This window comes from Mustelus asterias, chromosome 1, assembly GCF_964213995.1.
Source record: "Mustelus asterias chromosome 1, sMusAst1.hap1.1, whole genome shotgun sequence".
NCBI classification, from domain to species: Eukaryota; Metazoa; Chordata; class Chondrichthyes; order Carcharhiniformes; family Triakidae; genus Mustelus; species Mustelus asterias.
This window is the reverse complement of record NC_135801.1, coordinates 118952505-118969410: the sequence shown is the minus strand read 5'-3', so window position 1 is coordinate 118969410 and position 16906 is coordinate 118952505.

Genomic DNA, 16906 nt, shown 5'->3' with positions numbered 1-16906 from the left:
CCAATTTGCTTCAGTCTTTTCCTACTGTCTTCCAAATGTTTCTTTTTCATGTGTACGTCCAATTCCCTTTGAAAGTTACCATTGGATCTGCTTCCCCACCCTTATCCCAAATCATAGTCACTCATTGCATGTTTCTCCTCATCTTCCCTTCCATTCTTTTGACAATTATCTTAAATCTGTACTGTCTGATGACCAACTCAGTGGAGCCAGTTTCTCTTAATTTATTCTTACCAAACACTGAATCATTTTGAACAAGCTGATCTTTCTCTTCACCCTATCTGTAACTGCAACACTATATTATGCAACCTCTCCTTTCTTTCTCCCCGATGTACAACGAACAAAGAAAATTACAGCACAGGAACAGGCCCTTCGGCCCTCCAAGACTGCACCAACTATGCTGCCCGACTGAACTAAAACCCCCTACCCTTCTGGGGACCATATTTTTCTATTCTCATCCTATTCATGTATTTGTCCAGACGCCCCTTAAAACTCACTATTGTATCTGCTTCCACTACTTCCTCCGGCAGCGAGTTCCAGGCACCCACCACCCTCTGTTTTCAAAAAAACTTGCCTCGTACATCTCCTTTAAACTTATGCCCTTAAACCTTAAACCAAGCACCTTAAACCTATCCCCCTAGTAATTGACTCTTCCACCCTGGGAAAAAGCTTCTGACTATCCACTGTGTCCATGCCCCTCATAATCTTGTAGACTTCTATCAGGTCGCCCCTCAACCTCCGTCGTTCCAGTGAGAACAAACCAAGTTTCTCCAACCTCTCCTCATAGCTAATGCCCTCCATGGCAGGCAACATCCTGGTAAATCTTTTCTGTACCCTCTCCAAAGCCTCCACATCCTTCTGGTAGTGTGGTGACCAGAATTGAACACTATATTCCAAGTACGGCTTAACTAAGGTTCTACAAGCTGCAACATGACTTGCCAATTTTTAAACTCAATGCCCCGGCTGATGAAGGCAAGCATGCATATGCCTTCTTGACTACCTTCTCCATCTGCGTTGCTGCTTTCAGTGACCTGTGTACCTGTACACCCAGATCCCTCTGCCTATCAATACTCTTAAGGGTTCTGCCATTTATTGTATATTTCCTATCTTTATTAGACCTTCCAAAATGAATTACCTCACATTTGTCCGGATTAAACTCCATCTGCCATCTCTCTGCCCAAGCCTCCAACCGATCTGTATCCTGCTATATACTCTGATGGTCCTCATCGCTATCCGCAAATCCACCAACCTTTGTGTCATCCGCAAACTTACTAATCATATACTAATGTACTCTTGGCATGATCTCACAGTGGCACCAATTACAATTGCCCAACATAAGCAGGAACCTGGCACCTTCACTTCCAAGGGAGATTTCAGAAGTGAGTGCTCAGACAGACAGCACCCTTCGCGGTGTGTACTGCTCAGGAGGCACCAGATAGGACTCAGGCACACAGATAAGTTTAACTCGGGGGCTGGGGGTGGGGGTCCCAAAATCGCTATTTCAATGGCAGGTGTCGGCTCGAGTCACTTGTAGGCCTTAACTTCCCTTCATGTTGGAGCACCCCTTGCTTCAAAGGGGCTGTGAAGGCTGGTATCAGGTAGTGTTTCCCATGTCCTCCTCCCTGGCTAGAAGGCCCTAGGCTGTACTCATGCCGATCCTCTTCCCTTCGGGGGCCCCTGTGCTCCTCCATAGGAGTGAGATCCAGAAGTCCTGCCATTCTCTGGTGCTGATACTCGTGAATTTCCAACAGTGCCTGCACCATGCGGGTGAAGACCTGCACCATGATGCGGACATCTCCTGTCATGGAGTGCATGTCCTGCACCAATGACTCCTCTGAGGACGCCAACCTCAGTGTGCTGCAGTGCTGGCATCATCTCCTCGGATAGAAGGCAGTGTGACTCCTCCCGTCGGCCCTGCACTCCGATGAGACTGAGCTCTGATGAAGGTCATCCAGACCCGAAGTTAGCTCTATTCTGTCTCCACAGATGCTGTTCGACCTGCTGATATTTTCCAGCATTTTCTGTTTTTGTTTCAGATTGCAGCATCCGCAGGATTTTGCCTTTATCTTGATGTTTAACTCACTACTACTTCTCTTCCAGGAATGCCTACCCTGAAGAAGTACTGCTCTTCTCCCCGACTGAATTTCTATTTGTCTCTTTCACCCTGTCCACCTTAATTCCTTTCCATTTCCATTTTCCTCCTGGGGTTCAACAGATGTTCACTAAAACTCGTTTCCACAGCCATATTGCCTTTCTCAGTGACTGTCTCCATCTCCGATTTACCCCATGTGGATTCCAACTGAAGTTCCATATCTCATCTTTCGAATCCACCCAGGATTACAGGTATCTCCAGGACATACAATGTTCCTCGGACTGTTGTTCCCGCCACATCCTGAGATCCGTATTCCGCGCCGTGCACCGTTATATGCACACACTTGATATCTCTCTCCAGCATTACCGACTCACCCGATCTTAAAGCTGTCTTTATCCCCAGTTTCATTTCATTCTTTGTTTCATCCGACACATTCACAAGAAACTTTTTCTCTTCCTTTCAGGTGTTAAGGAACTTAAGCTCCCACAAATCATCGATACCAATACTCATCCAGGATCCTCCTCCCCTTCCTGGAACTTGGACCCATTGCTCCTAATCCCAACCCTTGCCATGTATTCACCATACCCTCTGACCTTCCCCCCTCTGATGCTGAGCATGCTGCACTCAGCAAAGGACTCGGCTTTATACCCTTTTGCCCCCCGACCTCAACAGATTTAGGGCTCAACACCATACTGAATTCTTCTTCCATAGTCTTCATCTGCGTGCTCATTTTGGGCAGGAGTCTTCTCCCCCACCCCCTCTCCCCGCCCCACTCCCTGTCCATTCACCTGCGTCAAATATTCTCCCCCCTCCTTCCTCTCTCCACCTTCCTACCTGCTCTTGATCTTTCCATTGAGAACTGTCAACCTGACATTAGCCGTCTCAATTTCTGTGCTCCTCTCACCCACCTGTCACCTTCTGAACTTGCTGCAGTTCCCTCTCTCAGGTCCAACCTTGACTTTGTCATCAAACCCACCAACAAGGGTGGTGCTGTTGTTCTCTGGCATACAGACCTCTACCTCACAGAGGCTGGGCGCTAACTCTCAGACTCTTCCTCCCACCTCCCCTGGACCAGGACCCCACCACTAAACATCAAGCCATTGTTTCCAGGAGTGTCACTGACCACCTTTCCTCCAGAGATCTTCCCTACACAGCTTCCAACTTTACAGTTTCCCAGCCCTGGACAGGACGCTTCTTCCTCCTTCCCAAAACCCACAAATAGGACTGTCTCGGTAGGCCTGTTGTGTCAGCCTGTTCGTGCCCCACTGAATTCATTTCTTCCTATCTTGACGCCACCCTCTCTCCTGTTGTCCAGTGAGCTCTGACGAATGGTCATCTAGACTCAGAACGTTAACTCTATTCTCTCTCCGTCGAGGTTGAGATTTTCCAGCATTTCCAATTTTTGTTTCTTCTCCTTTGCCCGATTCTACCCATGCCAAAGCTCATGTGCTGCTGAAATCCTCCATCATGCCACTGTTAATCTGGAGACATGAATAAACTTAATCTCACTGAAATCTCTACTGCCCATAACCGAACTTGCAAAAGTCCTTTTCACCCATCGTCCCTATACCCATTGACCTACATGAGCTCTGGATTGAACTAGGCCTCAATTTTTCGAAATTTCATCCTTGTTTTCAAATCGTTTCATGGGCTCACTCCTTCCTATTGCTGTAACCATCTCTGGCTCTACAAATCTACAAGATATCTGTACTCGTCCAATGCTGGTCTTTGGTGCATCTCCAATCTTAATGGTTCCACCATTGCCAGTCGTGCCTTGAGCTGCCACGGTGCTAATCCTCTCTGCTTTGCTATATCTTTCTTTCTTTAAGTCATGCCTTTAAACCTACCTCACTTGCCAAGCTTTTGGTCACTGCCCGAGTATCTCCCGATGTTCTTTGGTGTGAAATAATGTTTAACAATGCCTCTGTGAAGTGCCTTTGAGTGTTTTAAACATGCAAACACCTGTTGTAGTTTTCATTTCCTCAGGCCCAGAAAATGAATAGTACAGATAAACCAGGTCTATCACGGCCACTGATCTGCTAAAAGTCCTGTTCAAGTGGACACTATTCCTAGGCTTCATACCAAATGTACAGCACTGAAACAGAAGACGGCTCAGTAAAATTCACCCTCTAATCGCCTTCAAAAACCTTTTTCGTGTTTACAAATGACAATGTAGAAGAAGGGGGTCAAAGAATGAATTGCCTTCACTACGTTAAGTTATCTTTCCAGCTGGCTTCACACTTGACTATGAACACTCAAGCAATATGAGGGATAAAATTTGTCTTGTGGAAGCATGAAAAACGGGTAAGTTGGTTGCCTGTTTAAGTGCTCCATCTGATTTTATTTTCTGTAAAAGTTATTGATGTGTTTGGGTGGGTGATCCAGAAGTCTGAGTTTGGGTGGGCAATGGGAGGATCTCCTTGAAATGCTGCAGTCCAGGAGGTGTAGGTACACCCCCCTACAGGGAGGGAGTTCCAGGATGTTGATGCAGCAGCAGTGTAGGAACGGCGATATATTTCCAAGTCAGTGGCTTGGAAAGGAACTTGCAAGTGATGGTGTACCCAGGTATGTGCGGTCCTTGTCCTTCTAGATGATAGTGGTCGTGGATTTGGAAGGTGCTGCCTAAGAGCCTTGGTGAGTTCCTACAGTTCATTTTGTAAATGGTATTTACTGCTGCTGCAGGGAGTGAATGTCTGTGTATTAGCTATATAGTGGTTCAATTATATTTCTGGGAGTATGGGGAATGGTGATTTGAGAATGCCGACACAGTAGTATTAGGGTATTGGGGTGGTCAGTAGTGAGAGAGATGATCTTGGTTGGGCTATGAAAGCATTGGGCTGATAGTGATGGATTTTGAGAGCAATGGAAAAGCTGTTATGCACTTTCAGTAACAGGCTTCCCCAATTGAGTACCAGGCAAGTCCATTGGTAATGCCACTCGCATCAGAATATCCCAAAACCCATATTCCCAGCAAAAGAAAACTTCAAATTATTTCTCACTTTCACAAATATAGTCCTAAACACAGTAACCATGCAAAATCAATTCTTGATCCTGGCCACAAACAGGGCTTTTGAGATCTCATGAGAGCCAGAAGAAAATTGGCAAGTGTTTGAGAGGCTACAGAGAATAAAGCAACATCAAGTGTAAAAGAGAGCGGGGAGAGTTAGCAAGGGATGGCATTGGGTGGCAGGCCTTACTCGTACAAGCCTCAGCTGTTTTGGAAAACAATGCCTCCCTGCTTTAAATATGATGATGAGCACAGTCAGCAGCATAATAAATAAGTACATTCACGCATTTGCCAAAATAGGCGGCACGGTAGCACAGTGGTTAGCACTGCTGCTTCACAGCTCCAGGGACCTGGGTTCGATTCCCGGCTTGGGTCACTGTCTGTGTGGAGTTTGCACATTCTCCTCGTGTCTGCGTGGGTTTCCTCTGGGTGCACCGGTTTCCTCCCACAGTCCAAAGATGTGCGTGCTAGATTGATTGGCTATGCTAAAATTGCCCTTAGAGTCCTGAGATGTGTAGGTTAGAGGGATTAGCGGGTAAATATGTCGGGATATGGGAGTAGGGCCTGGGTGGGATTGTGGTCGGTGCAGACTCGATGGGCCAGATGGCCTCTTTCTGCACTGTCGGGTTTCTATGATTCTTTCTTGATTGTGTAACAGTAAAGTGTAAATGCCTGCCACTTGCAGGATGTGTGTTTTATTTGCAGAAATCTAAATAAATATTTAAATATGGCTTTGATTTTCCAGTATTCACTGTGCCCAGTGGACTCTGTAGCCTAAGGAATAAGAAAATCTAATTTCTTTATTCAAGAAAGGTTTTGGGTTTCATTTTTCATTTTAAATCAACAGAAAATTGATTTGCAGAACTAAACTACTGTCTGTAAACCAAAATGTAATGCCAACAAGTAGGGTTTTGGGGTTTAACCATTGGGTCACATGCTTTAAAATTATATCACCGGTCAGAAAACTAAACTTCCATAAACCGCACGATAAATGTAGTTGGTTGAGTCTATTGAAAAAAACGTCAACTGAATTTTTAAAGGACCATTAACAACATGCGCCCAAGTCTAAAGACAATTTATCTATCGTCCACTTAACCAACAGATATGTGAGATACTTCACTCCCAAATGCTGTACTTTTGATATAAAAATCCCACCTTCATTTTTCATGGGTTAGCTGCTTTGATGAGAAAGGCACAAGAACTAAAATTCTTGGGCAGGCATACTTGCCATCAAATGTATCTAACAGTCAAATTGCAAAGATGCCCTTTTTAAAACAATAACATGGCAAAGAACTCTGAATACTCACAAGTTTAAGAGGGTGCATGCATTAGATATTGATTGCAGTGTTTCATCTATCTGGTGCAAGTTAACAAATGGGAATGTTTAATATTTTATGTATTGATTCAGGCCAATATAATACTGAATAATATATAATTATCTATTCATGTACTTGCCTTGACTATTCAGTGCAATGTTTAACATAGTGCAAGTCCACTTAAAATAGCTGTCATGTACGGGAAACTTGTTTGTGATTTAAGTACCATTGGATGAATGCTTATACACCAGAGGCAGTTCGCTATCTGACGGTTGGAGCAAGATCAGCCAGCTATGACATTGACTGAAGGCAGCAGCAAGCCAGAGAGTTGGTGGGAGGAGGGGATTTAATGCAGGGGTGGTGGGTGCATGTTTGTGTGTCCAACTGTGGTTCATAAGTGTAGGATTTCTTCCACCAACCTATTTGATGACAACCTCCAGCCATCTCTTTGAAGGCCACTATTTTGGTTGCTGTGCGCCTGACTAGCTCAGGCTGCAGTCACCCAAGAGTCACTTTCAGAAAGAGACCTGAAGCAACAGTTTAGGCCTTGATTTGCACAAGTAATGGCCTGAACCCTACTTTCTGGATTACTGTAGGGTGCCTTAAATATTATATAGTGCAGCACTCTTCTGGGACTGAACGAGAATATATGCTATATTGGATCGTCAGTGTTATTTTTCACCTCAACTCATGGGCACCGTGTAAACAAATTTCTAGGTTGCTTATTTTTCTGACATACTGAAGGAGATTGACAAGCTGTCAAATGCTGTAGGGCTTTGAAAGGATATTTGAAATGAGGCTGCCTACAGTAAAATTTTATACACAGTGAACTCCCTGTATGTGTTAGAATGTACGTGCTAATTTTACATAAACGTGTCATACTTTTATGCGACATCCTGTGTTAACACCCATTGATACTTAATTAGGCTTTTCAAGGAGCAGTTAAATGGCTATTCCTTGGATTCTTAACAATTGCTGGGGCTAGATTTTAGGGGGTAGGAAGTGTCCCCCCCCCCCTTCAACCAAGTAAAATGTGTCGGTCTGAAGCCTGCGACCCTACAACCATTTTATGCTGGGAGCAGCGTTAATTTGCTCAGGGTGATACTTGCTGCTCCATCTGGGGAAGAGGCCCTGCATCAGAGAGCTGCCAATCTGAATGGCTGGTAGCTCTGTAGTCCCAGCAACACCAGTTGCGAGTGGTGGTCACTGTTGGAACCACGGCCAGAAGACAAGCTGGGGGATTTTTTGCTTCTGTTTTTGTTGGGCAGGATCAGCGATGGGAACAGAAACTGGACGTAACGTTGTGACGCAATTGTCCCTGCCCACCACGCCACTGACATAGTGGGAATCATAGAATCATAGAAGCTTACAGTGCAGGAGGAGGCCCTTCGGCCCATTGAGACTGCACCGACCACAATCTCACCCAGGCCCTATCCCCATAACCCATTTACCCCAGCTAATCCCCCTGACACTAAGGGGCAATTTAGCATGGCTAAGCCACCTAACCTGTACATCTTTGGACTGTGGGAAGAAACCCATGCAGACATAGGAAGAACGTGCAAACTTCACACAGCCAGTGACCCAAGCTGGAATTGAATCCAGTCCCTGGCACTGTGAGGCAGCAGTGCTAATCACTGTGCCACCATGCTGCCATATCGTGATATGCCTCAGTTTTAGAGAATATCTGAATGTTGTAGATGGCACAGGAGTGGTGAAAGATGGTGATGCAAATTTTATGCCTAAATCAGATCATCCTTAACTCTCACCCAAAGATCTGTCAGCCCAATTGTCCCATGCCATGTAATTACTTCTTTCATATGAAAATTGAACAAAGAACAAGCTATTTGGCCCTTCAAGTTCATTTCTGTCAGTTCTGTAACAATCAGTTCCACTGAGGATTCTACAAAGCTCATTAAATTGCTTGAGGGAAGTGATCAACTGCAGGTTAAATCTCCAAGAAGTTGAAGATCTATTGGGTTTTGTTTTCCTGCTCCTTGTGGATAATCTGTGAAGCATTGCCAACGTTCAATGTCAGGATCCCCATTAAAATTAACTTACATCTGATTTGCCAGGTTTGAGAAGCTAGGGGGCAAGATTAAAGGGAGGGGGGGTATGACCATGGAGGGGGTTGAGAGGGGAAATGTTTCCAATTGACACTAAAGGCCCCCGAAGGAGGTCTCTTTCTTCTACCCCCCCACCCCCCCTTACCTGAAACCAATAGCACTGGAAGTGAAACAAGACACTAAAGTAGCCATTACAGCACTGGTGACTCAATATACACCAAATCAACAAATGGGCTAATGGGGAAGCTGATATAAATGATTACAATGACAAAGGAAATGCAGCAAACCCCAGGGTGTCCTGATGAGAAAATATTTCCCATGCAGCAAACACATTGGTGTCAGGACCATGAGCAATTGCTGTAATAGGGTAGAGCCATTCTTGAGAAGACAAAGCGAAAGAGCAGGGCGTCCAATTCTGTTAAACTATAAACATTGTATTATCAATGATTAATTGCACTCCAGATCTCATATGATGTTGTACTAATGCACTGAAGATGAGAAAATTTATACCCGTTTCTTATTACAGTTAACCAAAAATCCACACCCATCATTCTGCTCTTCCTTACATTCCATAATCTCCTGTAACCCCCTACTAGCTCTTCAGGAAGTGATGGAAGAAAATTCCTCCCAGGCACTTCAAAAGACCCAGGAGCTCCCCATTCTACCTCTTTACAACTGGGTTGCCCCTAGTTTTGCCTGGCCCCCTATTAGAGTGTTATAAACAGGGCTACAGTGTTGACATTTGCGATCTATTTAATTTTCAATTAACTTGGCATGTATGATTGATTTTGACTTTTCTATAGTCAGGGAGTCAACTTTGTAACCTAAAAAGGATACATGAGCACCAGATGGTTCTAGTATGTCAAAACGATTGTTCTTGAACTAACCGCAGGATTTGACCACTGCTGCTGCCAGTTCAGGAGGAATTAAATATTTCATCACTGATCCATTACTCACATTGCAAAATATTCATCATCCCCACATGACAAATGTGATTTAATTACATCAGAAATGAAGGCCAGATAATGCTAAAACTACACGGTAGAATTATCAGCAACTGACATGAAAAGAAGATATTTCAACATTTGAGGTAAAATTCTTCATTAAAAAAGGAAACAAGTCTCACCAAAATGTTCTGTTTTATTTTTCTGTGTGCTACTGGACCTCTTGTGTTTTTTGCTATTATGTCAGACTCCCACTTCCTTTTCATTTTAAAGTATTAATTGTGTTTCCTGTAGGAAAGAATGGAGCATGTTGATTTACTCTGAACACATTCCGCATGTTGAAGCAGCTCATAAGATTTCATCTTCCCAGTTTTGAAATATCACTGACTTGCTTCATGCAATATGCATGTTTAGCTGGTTTCAACTTTATGAAACGGAAAGCAAAGAGAAATCCTACAAATAGTTGCTTCAACATGGAGTCTGTCTTTTTGACCACTACAGGGTTGAATGATTGTTATTCCATGGACTGAATTCCAGTTGCATTGGATCATTTTTGTGATTTTTGTTTATTCATTCATAGAAAATGGACATCGCTGACTAGAGCAGTATTTATTGCCCATCCCCAATTGCCCTTGAGTAACTGGTGGTGTGCTGTCTTCTTGAAGTGCTGCATTCCATGTGGTGTGTGTATGCCCACAGTGCTGTTAGAGAAGGAGTTCCAGGATTTTGACCAAGCAACTGTGAAGAAATAGCGATATATTTCCAAATCAGGATGATGAGAGATTTGGAGGGGAACCTCCAGATGGTGGCGTTCCCAGATGTCTGCTGCTCTTCACCTTTTAGATGGTAGCAGTCGTGAGTTTGGAAGGCACTGTGTAAGGAGTGTTGGTGAGTTCCTGCAGCTCACCTTGTCAATGATATATACTGCTGCCAATGTTCGTCTCTGGTGGAGAAGGTGAATCTTTGTGGATACGGTGCCAATCAAGCAAACTGCTTTGTCTTGGATGGTGTCATGCTTCTTCAATGTTGTTGGAGTTGCACGTGGAGCTCCTGCCTTGTATGTTGTGGGTAATGGACAGAAGTTACTGTTCGCAGAATTCCCAACCCTCTGATCCTGCTCTTGTAACCTCAGTATTTGTATGGCTAGTCCAGTTCAGTTTCTGGTCAATGGTAACCACCAGGATGTTGATGAGCAGATTCAGCGATGGCAATGCCATTGAATGTCAATGGGAGATGGTTAGATCTCTCTTGTTGGAAATGGTCATTGCCTAGCACTTGTGTGGCACAAATGTTACTTGCTATTTGTCAGCCCAAGCCTGGGTATTGTCCAGGTCTTGCTCCATTTGGGCATGGACCAATTTGAACCAATCAAAAGAAGAAGCATATTATGTATAAATTGTAGAGCAGCATTAATCAAATCTTTTGCTTTGAGCTCATTAAGTGCAGAATTTGCAGTTTAATGAGCTATTTAGAGTGTTGTGGAAGTGGGTGAACACCAGGAAAATAAAAGCCATTGTTTTTAATTCCTAGCATACATTCCACTCCCTTGACATTAATTCCAACCCCTTCTTCAAACCACACTCAAGCTGAACTAGAGCCCGCAATATTTTAGCAATGAGCTGAAGATTTCAGCGTCAAATCTTCATATCCTGTTCATCATCAGGAATGAAATATAGTCCAACTCTGGCATAGTGGCACAGTGGTTAGCACAGTGTCAGGGACCTGGGTTCAGTTCCGTCCTTGGGTGACTGAGTGGAGTTGGCATGCTTTCCCCATGCCTGTGCGGATTTCCTCTAGGTGCTCCGCTTTCCTCCCATAGTCCAAAGATGTGTTGGTTAGGTGGATTGACCATGCTGAATTGCCTTTTGTGAATAAGATGGAACATTTGCAATTCTCCAGTCCTCTCGTACCACCCCATTGTGTGAGGAGGATTGGAAGATTATGTACATCTACAGTTTCCACCCTTACTTCCCTCAGTATCTTTACATGCATCCAATCTGGTCCTGCTGGTTTATCAACTTTAAGTGCTGCCATACTTTCCAATGCTCCTCTTTTATCAATGGTTGGCCCAGTTTCTAAACTTTGTCCTCCTTCACCATGACTTTGATAGCAACTTCTTGTTAAAGACAGTTGTAAAATACTTGCTCAGTATCTCAGCTGCCCCTCTGCCGCCTTGCATATATCCCTTTTTTGGATCCTCATTGGCCCCATTCGTTCACTTCCTAACTTTTCACTTGTTAAATGCTGATAGAAGATCTTTGGATTCCACTTTATGTTAACTGCCAGGCTCTTCTCATACTCTCTTTTTACTTCTCTTATTTCCTTTTTCACTTTCCCACTGAACTCTCTTGTATTATCAGCCTGCTATCTGTCATATATGCAACATTTTTCTGTGTCATCTTGCACTTGATCTCTCATCATCCAGGGAGCACAGGCTTTGTTTGTTCTTCCTCCTCCTCCTCCCCCCCCCCCGCCCCCGCCCCCGCCACCATGGCAATATGCCTTGACTGTACCCAAACTAGATCCTGTTTAAAGGTTGCATATTGTTCCATTCAGCCCTCATCTAAGACTAAAATTGGTCCTCCTCAAATTAAGTATTTTTTCTCTAGATTGCTCCCTGTACTTTTCCATAGGTAATCCAAATATTGCAATACTATGATTAACGTTCCCAAAATGTTCCTGGAGTAACTTGGCTCCACCAGTTATTAATGAACAAAGAACATTTCTTAACAGTGACAGCTGTGTGCAAAACAATGCAGATTCGATGCTTACAGGCGTGCCTCCAGGATCTAAATGCTAGGGCAAACCCAGACAAGCTGGAGTGAAGCCCCGACTGGGTTCCTGATTGGCCAGCCCGGATCATGTAACCCTTTCAGAAGTTGGCCCTTAAATGGGCCAAACAGCACAGTTCCCGAATTACACTTTTAATCACCTTACTCCTGAGATCCAGATTCAGCATTTCCTCCTCCTCTGTTGGGTCTGAAACATACTGATCAAGAAAATTCTCCTGAACATACTTGAAAAATTCTTCCTGCTCCCTTCCCTTTACACGATTAATATCCCAGTTAATATTCAGACAGTTGAAGCTCTTGAATGTCCTGTGGCACAATGGGTAACATCCTCAGCTCTGAGCCAGAAGCTCTCAGTTTGAGTCCCACCCCAGACTTGATGGGCAAGAAAGTGCATTCATAACGTGACCAAACAGGCTGAGTATCAATCTGCAAAATCCTTCCAAATATGATGATGGTATGATATTGATAAATTTTATTTTTAAGGGAATGTTTTAAAATTCAGCTTTATTCTACAGATAGTTGGTATTTCTGGCAGGAATACAGTTCCGATCCTGGGAGAGCAGGATAATTTTAGCCTTATACTGTTTATTTGGGAGAGGGCGAATGGATTTTTGTTATAGATGAAGGTTTCCCCTGGGGTTTCTGATTAAGTTGATTAACAAGGTCATGTGATAATGTGGTCAATGGGAGGAGCTAGGTTTGTAGCAGAAAAAAAGCCTCTTTCATTTCTGGCTGGGGCTTGTTTTGAAGATGGAGGCTTTCTACAAGCTGCTCTCTCTCCACAAAATCTCTCTGAAATCTTCAAGGCTGTGCATACTCATTATAGCAAGTATATATATATAGATATATATGATTGCTAACTGTATTTAAAGTGGCTTTTAAGTCAGTAAGAAGAATTTTGCTTTTAATTTTTAAATGTTGTTCAATGGGTAATATTTAAGCTTCTTCATTTGTTAGAGTTATGGTTAAGTTGTATTATTAAATAAAATTTGTCTTTGCTATACAAGGTCCTTAATTTGTCAACGGAATTACTCTTGGATTGTAACATCCTGTCCTCATATATATGATAAAATATTTAATAAATTGGAGTCTAGTCTGGCTTTCTAATGTAATTTGGAATTCTGGTCCAGGACTGTAACACAACACACTAAAGTAGGCAGTAAGAGTGAGACTAACTCCTGGTCAGCTACACTTGACGTGGAGTGGCACCCCTTAAGCTATAAGCCTTTGGCAAGCAACCTGTTCCAGGAAAAATAAGCGATAGAAACAGATAAAAGTCTGCTTTCTGCACCACCCAGGTGCGGGAAGAAAACAAAAGAATGATTATCACTATTCTGTAGTTTTGGACCACTCTGTAATTTCCCTACATATATCATATATCTATATCATATACAACCAGCAGTGTCATGACAGCTCACTTGTTTAATTCCAGCCAAATAGATTCTGTCTTTGACCCTTTTAGGAGATCCCCTCTCTCCAGCTTTTTAATATTCTCCTCAATCAATACAGCCACACTCCTCCTTTATTTCCTTCCCTATCTTTCTGAACACCTTTAAGCAGAAATATTTTGTACCCAGTCCTGCTTTTTTTTGAGCCATGTCTCCATTATCATCATGAGATATCATTCTTATCTGGTTATCTGCACCTACAGTTCACCAAGTTTATTTAGCATGCTTTGTGTATTTACTGTAAAGCTAACTTAGACTTTACTGCTTTCCCCCTTTCTTTGATCCCTACTGATATCATACTATTTGTTCTTATGCTATCTGTTTCTCCCAATCATTGGTGTACCTTGTTTTTTCTTTCTTATGCTCCTTCCTGGAGCCATCCATGCCAGATAGCACTAGAAAACACTGTGAGGACAGTGGTCCTGGCTGTGTTGTGATGTCTGGGCTGTGTTAATACCACCTCCCCTAGATCTGGTCCTGATGGCCCAGGAATCTAAAGCCCTCCCTGCTGCACTGTCTCTTTAGCCACGCCCATTTAATTTCTACACTCACAAGCATGTGGCAGCGGAGTAGTCTGGAAATTAATACTTTTGAGATTCTGTTTGCTGGTCTTCTTCCTACCTCCCTAAAATCTGCGTGCAGGACTTCATCCTCTTTACTGCTGGTATCATTGGTACTGATACGGACCTCAATCTCTGGCTATTCACATTTCCCACTCAGTGTTCTGTAGTCACTCGGTGACATCCTTGACCCGAGCATGCAGAAGGCAACATTGCATCCTGGAGTCATGTCTGCATCCTGGTTATTCACATTCAGTGTAAAGGTTTGGCTCAAACGGTAACACTCTTGCCTCTGAGATAGAATGGTTCAAGCATCATAATTTGAGCAGATAATCTTAGCTGATACTTCCATGTAGTACCGAGGGAGTCCTGTATTGGCAGAGGTAAGATATTAAACCCTATCTGCCTGTTTAGGTGAACGTAAAAGATGATGTCACAATTCAAAGAAGTGCAGGCACGTTTTTCCATGCTCTAACCAACACTCATCCCTCACGTAACACCCGCAGAAACAAGTTAACTTGCCATTTATGCCAACTGCTGTTTATGGGATCTCTCTGAGCAAGTGGCTGTTGTTCAAAATCAGTTCATTAGCTGTGAAACATTTTAGAAAGTCCTGAGGAAAGGAAAGGCCCAGTATAAATACAGGTTCTTTGTTCAAATCAGGTGATGTGAATTTATCAACATCGCACAGTGAATGGAAAAATGGCCAAGAGCAATTTCTTTTCAGCAGTGACAAACAAGGTGATTGGGAAGGGAATCAAAAGTCTGAATTTATGCTTGTAATGTGAAAAGATGATATAATATTTATGCTATTCAAATGATACTGAATTCATCTGTAATTGTTAAAATAGCTTTGTGCATATACAATAAATAGAAATTTTTGTATTTTACCTTGACAATTAGTGACATGAAATTTTATTGCATTGTTGGAAGCAGCGAATAAATGTCTTTCTTATGTTGGTACCCTGATTATTTGTAAAAGCCCTAACTGGTCATTGCTGGTGAGGAAAGGCCGGTAGGTTAATGCTGGTGGTGTCCTGTCTCAGAGGGTCAGGATATAAATAGTTCTAACCAATAATTCTAGTCCTAATAAAGCTACTTTTTAGCCTGGTATAATGATTTCCTCGGTATAATGATACTGAGCATCAGGATAAAGGCCATCATTATTCATAATTTGTTTGATTTATACTTTGAATGTAAATATAATTTGAGTTAAACCAGATATTTGTACAAATTGGATTCTTGCTAAGAACCTCATTTTCAAAATTGTCCCAATCAATGTTATTTTTAGCATATCCTATTCCCTTGTACAGAGGTTTTATTTTAAATACTATGTAAATTTCCTGTTATTGTTCAGACTATCGCGACTACCACAGGAGGGCATCATGCTCTGTCTTCCCTCTTTGTACCATAATTGATGGGGGTGCATTGGGGGAAGGGTAGGCTGACTTGAATAATAGAAATAAAGGTACAACAAAATAACACTACCCTCCTTGTTTAGGGGATTCTCTGAGCAGTCCTATGAAATAAATTTTTATTTGATAACAAATGTGCAGATTTTCCACAGTTGATTTAAATTGGATTAAGTTTTTGTTTGGAAAAAGCAATTTGCCTGCCAAGAAGCTTTATTCTTCATTTTCAGTGCAAATCATGCTCGACCACGAATTTTGATTATTGAATGAGATTTTAAAAATAAATAAATCTTTGAGACATTTGTGGAAGAAATGTTTGGTAATGCTGTCACTGGGCACATAAACAGAGGCACAATGGGTGATGAATGTAAAGCTCAGGATTAAGGTGGCCACCAGCTGCAGTGTGCCTAGCTTCTCTGAAGAGGTTTTGGGTATAAAATATAGATACGTAGCACCAGTTTTTTGGGTGCTGTGGGTGCCCTTAAAAGATCCAAAATGATGATTGTGACGCCTGAGCATGGTTCCAGTACATCTAGAATACTAGCATCTATCTACCTGGTAATATGGAAAATTGCCCAAATACGTCCTGTACACAAAAGGCAGGACAAATCCAACCTGGTCAATTACCACCCCATCCGTCTACTTTCGATCATCAGTAAAGTGATTGAAGGGTCATCAACAGTGTTATCAAGCGGCACTTGGCAGATGGTGAAATTTGAATTCAATAAAAATCTGGTGATGACCATGAAACCATTGTCGATTGTCATAAAAACCCATGGTTCACTCATGTCTTTTAGGGAAGGAAATCTATCATCCTTACCTGGTCTGGCCTACATGTGACTCCAGAGCCACAGCAATGTGGTTGACTCTTAAATGCCATCCCCCGGGATGAGCAATAAATGCTGGTCCAGCCAGTGTGCCCACATCCCATAAACAAATTTTTAAAAAACTTTCTTAGCAATAAACTGCTCACTAAAGCTCAGTTTGGGTCCTGTCAGGCCACTCTGCTCCTGACCTCATTACAGTCTTAGTTCAAACACGGACAAAAGAGCTGGATTCCAGAGGTGAGGTGAGAGTGACTGCCCTTGATATCAAGGCAACATTTGGCCACATATGACATCGAGGAACCCTAGCAAAACTAGAGTCAATAAGAATCGGGGAAAACTCTCCACTGGTTAGAATCATACTTATCACAAAGGAAGAAGTTGGAGATTGTTGGCGGTTAATCATCTCAACTCCAGGAAATCATTGCAGGAGTTCCTCAGAGTAGTGACC